Genomic DNA, 8,577 nt, shown 5'->3' with positions numbered 1-8,577 from the left:
CTATATGTTGTCATAGTGTTCTTATTTTGGTGTTAAAGTTCTAGGAAAAGAAAATTGGATACACCATTCTCGCATCAAATAAGTATTGCACCACCAAGCCAGTTGATTGATGAAAGAACCCAGAAAATCAAGAAAAAATTAATTGGGATCTTACTCTACTCATGATGCTGTCAATTCTGGTGACAACTAGAGCAGGGTTAAATGGCAAACTAAAAATAAAGAATTTAAAAGTAATAAATTTGGAGAGCAAAGATTTACAAAGACTGTACAGCATTCAAGTTCCAAATTCTTGACTCTCATTTTTTTGTTGTGAATCAGATAAGGCATATGATCCTACTATGACAGAGGTAGTAAAAAAATTGTTGTTCCAGTCATACTAGTTGTTCTTAATTTCAGGTGTAATATGGAAGTTAACAGTGAACTTGGCAGATTACAAATTACTTTACCTTGTGAAAAACTGACTCGATACCATCTAAAATCCCTCTCCCTACCACAATGAATCCAATTTCCACTCTGCTAATAAGAGAGGGGTTGATCCCACAAATATCTGAAATTGTACAATATGCTCTTAAACACATAGGGACAGTAGGTATTATTTAATCCCTCATGATCACTGAAACAGGTAGAACTGATGACACAAGTTGGTGTTTCTAAGTCAAACTGACCTGTTCACTATTCCTACACACATCCTATGTGGGATGGTGAGCGTGGCTATAGGAGCAAACCTTTGCCCCCTTGAGATGAAAAAAAGAGATGCAGCTGGTACTAGAGGGACAGGATTGAGACTCTTAAATAGTGTATGTGCTGATGCACTTGTGCATAAACTGAGCATAACCACAACCACCTAGTGACTCAAGGAATTTGGAACACCCAGCATGGTCCTCTGTGTTAAGATTAGGGACAAACCAATGGCTTGGGTCTGATACACGACCTCAGTGGGAAAAATCAGGGAAGGAGACCCACATTTAACTATAGATCAACTGCTTTTGCTGTTGCAGTGCTCCTGCAATAGTCCAAGCCAGTGTTTCACTTGGCTTTAGCTGCATCCAAGCAGAACTTGTTACTGAGAGTCACCTTGTACATAAAATCTTGGAGAATAATTTGAAAGGTTTCATGAGCTGTGTTCAGCATGGAAGCAGGAATTCTTAATATAAACCAAGGGAGGACTGTTGAGATATATTAGTTGTTTAGCTTAAATAAGTAAGTTTCAAATAGAATGAGCCACAGAGTTACAGTGTCTTGTGATTCAGTACGTTGTTTTCTTAGCTTTAGTCGCATAGCATGAGTGGCTGAATTTGCTGAAGCCTTAGTCTGCAAGCTGTGGACTTTCACCTAGATAATTCTGTAGCTAAGAGTTCATTTTCTTAGTAATTTTCCTGGTAGCTGGTACAGTACGGGACCAGTGCCTTTAGTGTAAGGACAACATTGATGACACACTGATGTTTTGGTTGTTGCTAAGTAGTGTTTATCCCAAACCCAGGACTTTTTAAATTTCCAATGTTCTGCCAGCAGGCAGGTACATTAGAAGCACAAACCAGGGCGTCACCTGAAGGAGCTCTGGTCCCAGGCTGACGCAATGTCCCAGGCAAGGCCATGGCATGGTACATGTGCAGCAAAGCACCAGGGGATGGAAACTCACCTGGCTCTGTCCCTCTGTCCACCTCCACCATGGAAAATTCCCTGGCCACCTCTGTGCAGTGAGACCCATATGGAGGTAGACTGCAATAGGAGGGGAAGAGGAGGGAAAGATTTAAACAGATTTCCCCAAAGTTTGGCTGAAATGTCTGAGTGATTGCACTGGCTGGGAGGTGAGGAAGCACTGAAGACCACCTCAGAGAGGAAGATTCAGTAGGAAGTGAATCCTGGTCAAGGTCAGAGATCTTGGAGAGAGAGAAAGGGGAGCAAGTGGAGGAACAGAGCTGGGAGGGTACGCAGGACAGCACACAGGCTGTGCCCCTGAACACCTTCCATGGCTCTTTTTTCCACTGACCACCTCTTGGCCTAAATTTCTCAAGAGAAGAGCTCAGTTCCCACATGTTTAGGGCATAGGTGACCATAAAGCTGTGTTACCTTGGCTCAGGAAAAGGCTCTCTCATTACCCTTGCTCCCTTTGCATGTTACTTTCCTCCCAGGGGCTGACAGAGCTGCAAATGTTTCCTCCTCAAAAATGAAAGGAAAAAGCCACGAAGAGACCAAGCCCCAAAGGGAAATAATAAACAAACCCATGACAGCATCACCTCTTTGATAAAATGCTGGGAAGATTTTATGAAAGCTCTTCAGAGAAATGTGGCTGGCTGCTAGCCTGGAGCAAGAGCTCCCAGATTCCTTGTGCCCCCAGATTCACAGCTTGCTTTATCAAGGATTGTCCTTCGCCCCTGCCTCCATCACTGACAAGTATTAATGGTGTTGGGCCGGGGGGACTCTGCCACCAAAGGGGAGGAAGAGTGCCTTAATGAAAGGGAGGAACAGGACAAAACCTGGAAGACAAATTAATCTAAGAGACACCAAAATGCAGAAGAGGCACATAAAAGGGCTGAGTGGAGAAGAGGTCATGGGAAGGGAAAATACCAAGACACTTAACCAAAATGATTGAATAGCAAATGCTGCGCACAGGCTGTCTCCTTTGGTGCGCGACATTATCATCTTCAGCGTGCAGCTTCTCCCTGCCTGCCCAGGGGCAGGGTGGTGCTGCTCACTCTCTCTCTCTCTCTCTCTCTCTCTCTCTACTTTAAAGACACCCAAAGGCCTGTGCCCAGACCAGCAAAGGGTCTCAGGCGTGGGAAAGCTCTGCGTCGCCACTCCTCGCTCCCAGACACCTGGCATGCACACTGCAGGGCACACAAGTGCCCTATGGCACAAACAGGGAGATCCACCCTTCCCAAAACCAGTTCTCATCTCCTGAGACCAACGGCAGCCCTTGAGATTTTCCATCCTCTGTTATTATTCCCTTGGTTATCCATACAAAACATAATTTTTTTCCCTGGTTCTACAGTTCAGGATAGACCCAAGCGCCCTGGTTTTAAGTTAATGGTTTCCTTCTGGCTACTCTCATTGAGCATGGAATTCAAGGTTTAAAAGTCACTGAACTGAAATCAAGCTGAACTATTGCTGCCGTCACTCCTTCAGAGTCATGGTCTGTCTTGCTTTGCTGCTTTCTGTCACCAGGATTTTCCTGCTAGTAATCCCAGTCCCAAAAACAGGGAGGGCAGAAGACCACTTTACCCACACCTTGTACTGCAGGCAGTCAGGATCACACAGCCCTTCACAGCCCCAGTCCACCTATGAATCTCAGAAGGACTGGTACAAAAATCAGCTTCTTCTGTCCAGGGATCCTGGTTGTGGAGTCTTCCTCACTGCAAGTATCCCAGAACCATCTGGAGACAATCCTGTGAAATGTGTTGTAGGATAGCCCTGCTTGAGCAGAAACGTTGGACCAGATGACCCAGCCAGTGGTCCCTGCCAACTTGACTCAGCTTGGACTCAGTGATCCTTCAAATATGCAGGAGCAGCAGCCTTGCTGCTCTTGGATTTCAGGGAGTAGCTGAGGTAGGACTTACTGGATTGTGGCTCTCCTGTGGACCTGTATGTCTGTCCTACTGGCCCAGAGGAAGTTTATCAGCATGGTTTCTCCTCTCCCATGATCATCTTTCCTCCTGGAAGGCCAATAGAGCTGTAAATATTTCCTGAGTGAGCACAAAGTAAATTAAAGGACTCGGGAAACTATTTGCCTGGAGATTACCTAAAGCAATGCAGCAAGAAAGGGAAAGCAAAGTTAAAGGACAACAGAAACTCTGCTCTTCTGTGCTGGGTGGAGTTCAGAGGTTCCAAGAGAGCCTGGAAGGTTTAAGTGAAAATGTAATTGTTTCAGGGTCCAAGCTGGCACCAGTCAAATCACAAAATACAGCTATTACAAGTTGTCCTGTGACTCATACCTGAGAGGTGAGTGCTATCCAGTATTAGCCTTTAGCAATAGTGCTCTGAGTTTGTGGCTCCTGGCCAGGGTCCAGGTACAGTCTTAATAAGAGCCTGTCATGTGAAATGACATGTTTGTGTCACTGACACCTGAGTGTGCTCAGTTCAGATAGGACAAGGAAACCAGTATATCTCTTCGACCCAAACTACATTTCTTTTAGCTCCGGTATCTAAGACTGTGCCTTAGCTGCTGTGTCTGGCAGGAAACATCCACGTGGGACCATTTACCACTGAAAGCAGCCAGAAACCTCACATCTGGGGTATTCCCTGACAGGTTCTTCAGGAAAGTGTTCCTGTGCTCCCAAATACAATTTAAAACAGTTGCAGATCTCCTGGGACAAGTTGAACCTGCCTAGCAGGAAAGTTGTCTTCTGGCAAGAAAATTAGAAAAAAATAAGTATTAATTATGAGACAACATCAGTGTTTCTCCTTGGGATAGGGAATGAGATTGCCCCTCCCCATATAAATGAAATTAATTACTTTCAGTAACTATGTAAATGCAGCATTACTCCAGCTCCTCAAGAGAGCTGGTTTCAATGAAGGCTGTCACAAACCAAACCAAGAGTGTTTGGGAGCTCAAAGATGGCTCATCCGTGTGGTTTTTGCTGCTCCCTATTGAAGCATTCCTAAAGAGGGTAGGGAGGTGTAAGTGGCTGCTGCTGGTGACTGGGTGGAGGGGCAGGGAGACCTTTCATCTGTTCCCTGTGCCACTCCTATGCCTCTGTGGAAATGGTTGCACTACCACAGAGGCAGTGGAACTGTGGAGATTTGTTGAGTTTTTCCTCTGCCCAGGCCATAGTTTCCAGGGGGGAATTCCACGCCAGTTCAGTCATCTCCAGGAATTGACCCAGTTGCACACACATAGGACTCTTAAAGCTATCTGCATGGGGTTTGGACACGTGACATGGGACCTGCAGGAGATCTCAGGCCCTCTGGAGTAGCAGCTAGAGCCAGGCAGGATGACCCATGGCATCTCAAATAGTTCCTGACCCCTGCACCTAGGCATCTGAGTTTGAGCCCATAGTCAGCACAGACAATGAAGAAATTCAGTTCTCCTTTCCAGGCTGTCTCAGGGGAAGTTCCTGTTGTCACTTGCCAGCTGGAGCAGAGTCATGGGCTTCCAGACTTCTCTCAGCTGCTCTTTGTCCCTCTTGCACTGTGCTTGTTTCATGCTGCAGAGCTGAGAGAGCTTCTGCACTTTCCTTCTCTGGTGGGTTTTTGAACATTCTTACCCAGTCACCCTTAAACCCTTAGGTCCCCAGAGACAGCGCCAAAGTCTTCTCAGTGTTCCACCATTCTTGTGTGGAGTCTGGACACACCATCATCTCTCTCCTCTGTCTGGAAGGACAACCATCATCCCAGTATCAGGAATGTTCTTCCCTGTGGCATGTTTCTTAAGCTTGGCTGTTCATCAGGGTAGGCACAGGGCTGGCCTGCAGCGTCTGATGTCTGCTCAGCACTTGGAGTGCTGTAAAAGAAACAGACACAGAGAGAGCTCTGGCACTGTGTCACTTTGTGGCCCTGTGGCTCAGAGATAGAGGAGACTCTCTTATCTCATGTTTCCACCAGGGACAGTGATGAATTTAAAGAGCTAGTGGAGTTCAGACACTGAGAAGTGGGTAAATGCAGAATGTCCCAAACTGGATGAGAGTAGATCCTGTTCACAGATATATAGCTGTTCTATACACAGTACTTTTCAAGGAGCAAAAGGGTTTTTAGGACAAGACCTGACCAGAGCCCAAACTATCTCTATCCCACCCTTTTCTTGGGCATTATATACACACTCTATGTGATGAATGTTACAGGACTCAGGGAGGTGTTTTCCCTCCCGGAGGTGTTTATTAAATGGGAGCACTCTGAAAGTTCTAATGTCTAATGAGTTATACTTGAGTCTCACATCTTACATCTATATTGCAGATTTTTTGCCCTCACCAGAGTACCACATGAGAGGGACCATATCCCAATACCCAAGTAGCTGTTGTGGAAATGCACGACACTGGCTGCTGGGAAAGCAGAGCCAGCAGGTAAGATGTTCTTAGCTGTCCTGGAGGCAGGAGGAAGGTCTCATCCCAAAGCCCAGGCCCTTGGGCCAGGGTGGTTACCTTCATTCAAAGGGAGCCTGTTCCCTCTTATGCCACCAGCTGCAAAGCCAGGTGTCACACAGCCATGCAGGTCCTGCGAGCCAGCTGGCCTGGGCCAGACGCATGGACTGAGACACAGATGAGATGTGCTTGTGCTCTAAGTTTATGCAAGCAAGAAAAAAAAGTCAAAGACACTTTCATTTGAGACGAAGTGTAGAGGAGTGATGGACATTTTAGACAAAGTTTCTCAGATCCCAAAAGGTTTCATTAAGCTGGGTCCTGGGCAGCAGCAGAAATTAATAGACTGCACGTGGGGAGGAGGGAAAGCAGGAGCTGTAGTAAATGGGAACTGGGCACATTCCCTGAAAAGCGCTAAGGCAATCAGTGATAGTGCAACCAACAAAACCACCATCTCAGGCAGCATATTTCTCATAGTTTCAGAAGTCCTCTTATAGCTTTAGAAATCTTTAGCCTGAGAGCACATTCTCCTTGTTGTCTTCCTCCCATTTACTTATTTTCTTCACCGAGGTGTAGGTGACGAGGAGAGGGAAAGACAGTAAGCAGATGATCTGTCAATGCTCATCTGCTTTGAGTACATGTGGAAACCTGCCCTGGTACAGCCCCACCAGACCTGTCTGGAGCTGCTCAGCAAATGCAACCAGCTCCTGCATCCCCAGCAGGCACCACTGCCAAATGGAGAGCTGAAACTCAGTTTTAGATGAAAGGGCTGCAGAAAGGGAAACTATTCTCTCATCCACACTGCAATGCCAAACAGCCTTTGTTCATGCTCCCACAAGGTGAACAGAGCAGGGTTTGAAAGAAATCAGCACTGCTGCTGCCATTTTACAGATGGAATAGAGCAAACAGACAGGGAAGAGCTTCCCAAGATATACCAAAAATGTCAAAGCACCTGCAGCAATAATCTTAGACAAGACAAGAACCTAGAGGAACTCAATATATGGCCACTTTCATCTTGCATTTTAAATTCCATAAGTTTTAAGGTCAGAAGTGACAAATCCTGTCAACTTGACCTCCTGAAATGGAGAGGTCTGGGAATTTCCTCCAGCGAGACTTGGAGTTTGCAGTTTAACTGAAAGAACTTCTTGCAAGACAGCCAGTCTTAATTTGAAAACCTCACACAATAGAGAATCCAAAACACCTTTTAGCATTTTGTTCCAACAACAAATTACTCTCCCTGTCAAGCATGAATAGTTTAAATTGTAGATTTATTTCTTCCTACAAAGCAAACTTCAATAGCTTGACAGCTGGAGTTCATCTGACCTAAAACCCAGATAACTTTATTTTGCTGGATGAGTTTTACCTCTCCAGTGAGGCACTACAGTGTGATTCATTGCCTTTGAAATTTAGGTATGGATGGAAAAAAAAAAAAGAAAACTGTTTGGATTTGCATGGGTCTGCCAGGTGAATAACACCCAGAAGGTCTTTCAAGGCAGCTAAACTGAAAACAAGCAGAACCACAACTTGCAACAATTTAAGAGTGTTTGCTGCCAGGGAAAACACCTTTCCTTCCCCACAGTTTAATAACACTTCTGGAGCACTTGAAATCTGGTGTGTCAAACTGTGCTGTGCACTGCCCTCCTTACATGGACTAGCAAAGACAGAATCATGTCTCCTATGGACCAGACCCTTCTGGGAGCTGGGTTCTCCTTAGCTCCCCATCCACTGCCTCCCCTTTTTCTCATGTTGATAGATCTACTCAGCAATGCTTGGTGCTTCTCCAAGAGCAAAGCCAAAGCTTAACACACTGGTTAAACCAGAAAATTTAACTTGAAACTGATATGACGCTTTATTGCCATTTTAATAAAGGAAATAATGCATCATTGATGCATGAGTAAGGCAGGGATATAGTAAAAGTTGATTACTACATGCCAGGCAAAAGCAAGAGTAATCTGGTAAGCAATGTAACAACAACAACAAAACCCACAAACAAAGGGAAAAAAAACAAACAAACCAGAACCCACACTACACTTTGAATCAAAAGCCTTAAGATCTGCAGCCAGGACTTTCATGTATTGATCAAGATTGAGATACAAAGTGGTGGAAGAGTAGAAAAAGAGACAGACCTGAAGAGAAATGAGAATTGAATTTTGCAGCTATGTTAGTTGATCACAGCAATATACACAGCTGCTACATAGAGTTTGAGGGATAAACTTTCATTATAGAAATGAAAAAAACAATGTGCTGTCTGCACATAGAGTAAATCAAACAAACCTGGGAAATTTCTTTCCAAAAGCCATTTGATTCCTAGCTGGTGAATTGTCGGAAACCACATTCATCCAGACCTCACTGAATTCTTCAGTATGGCATCATGTGGGAAGTGATGAGTTATTTTAAGGCAGCACAATTAATACAGGAAAACTACAGCAATACACACGCCAGCCAAAGAGCAACAAGAATTTTATTTATAGGTAAGTTGTTTGTCTAATTCTGTGAGCACTGTGTTCAGGTCTGTGGTACTTTTCCTTGCCTGGCACAGCTATAGAAAAACAAAGTTGGTTTGTGT

The sequence above is a fragment of the Haemorhous mexicanus genome, chromosome Z, assembly GCF_027477595.1.
Source record: "Haemorhous mexicanus isolate bHaeMex1 chromosome Z, bHaeMex1.pri, whole genome shotgun sequence".
Classification (NCBI taxonomy): domain Eukaryota; kingdom Metazoa; phylum Chordata; class Aves; order Passeriformes; family Fringillidae; genus Haemorhous; species Haemorhous mexicanus.
This window is presented reverse-complemented; position numbering follows the sequence as displayed.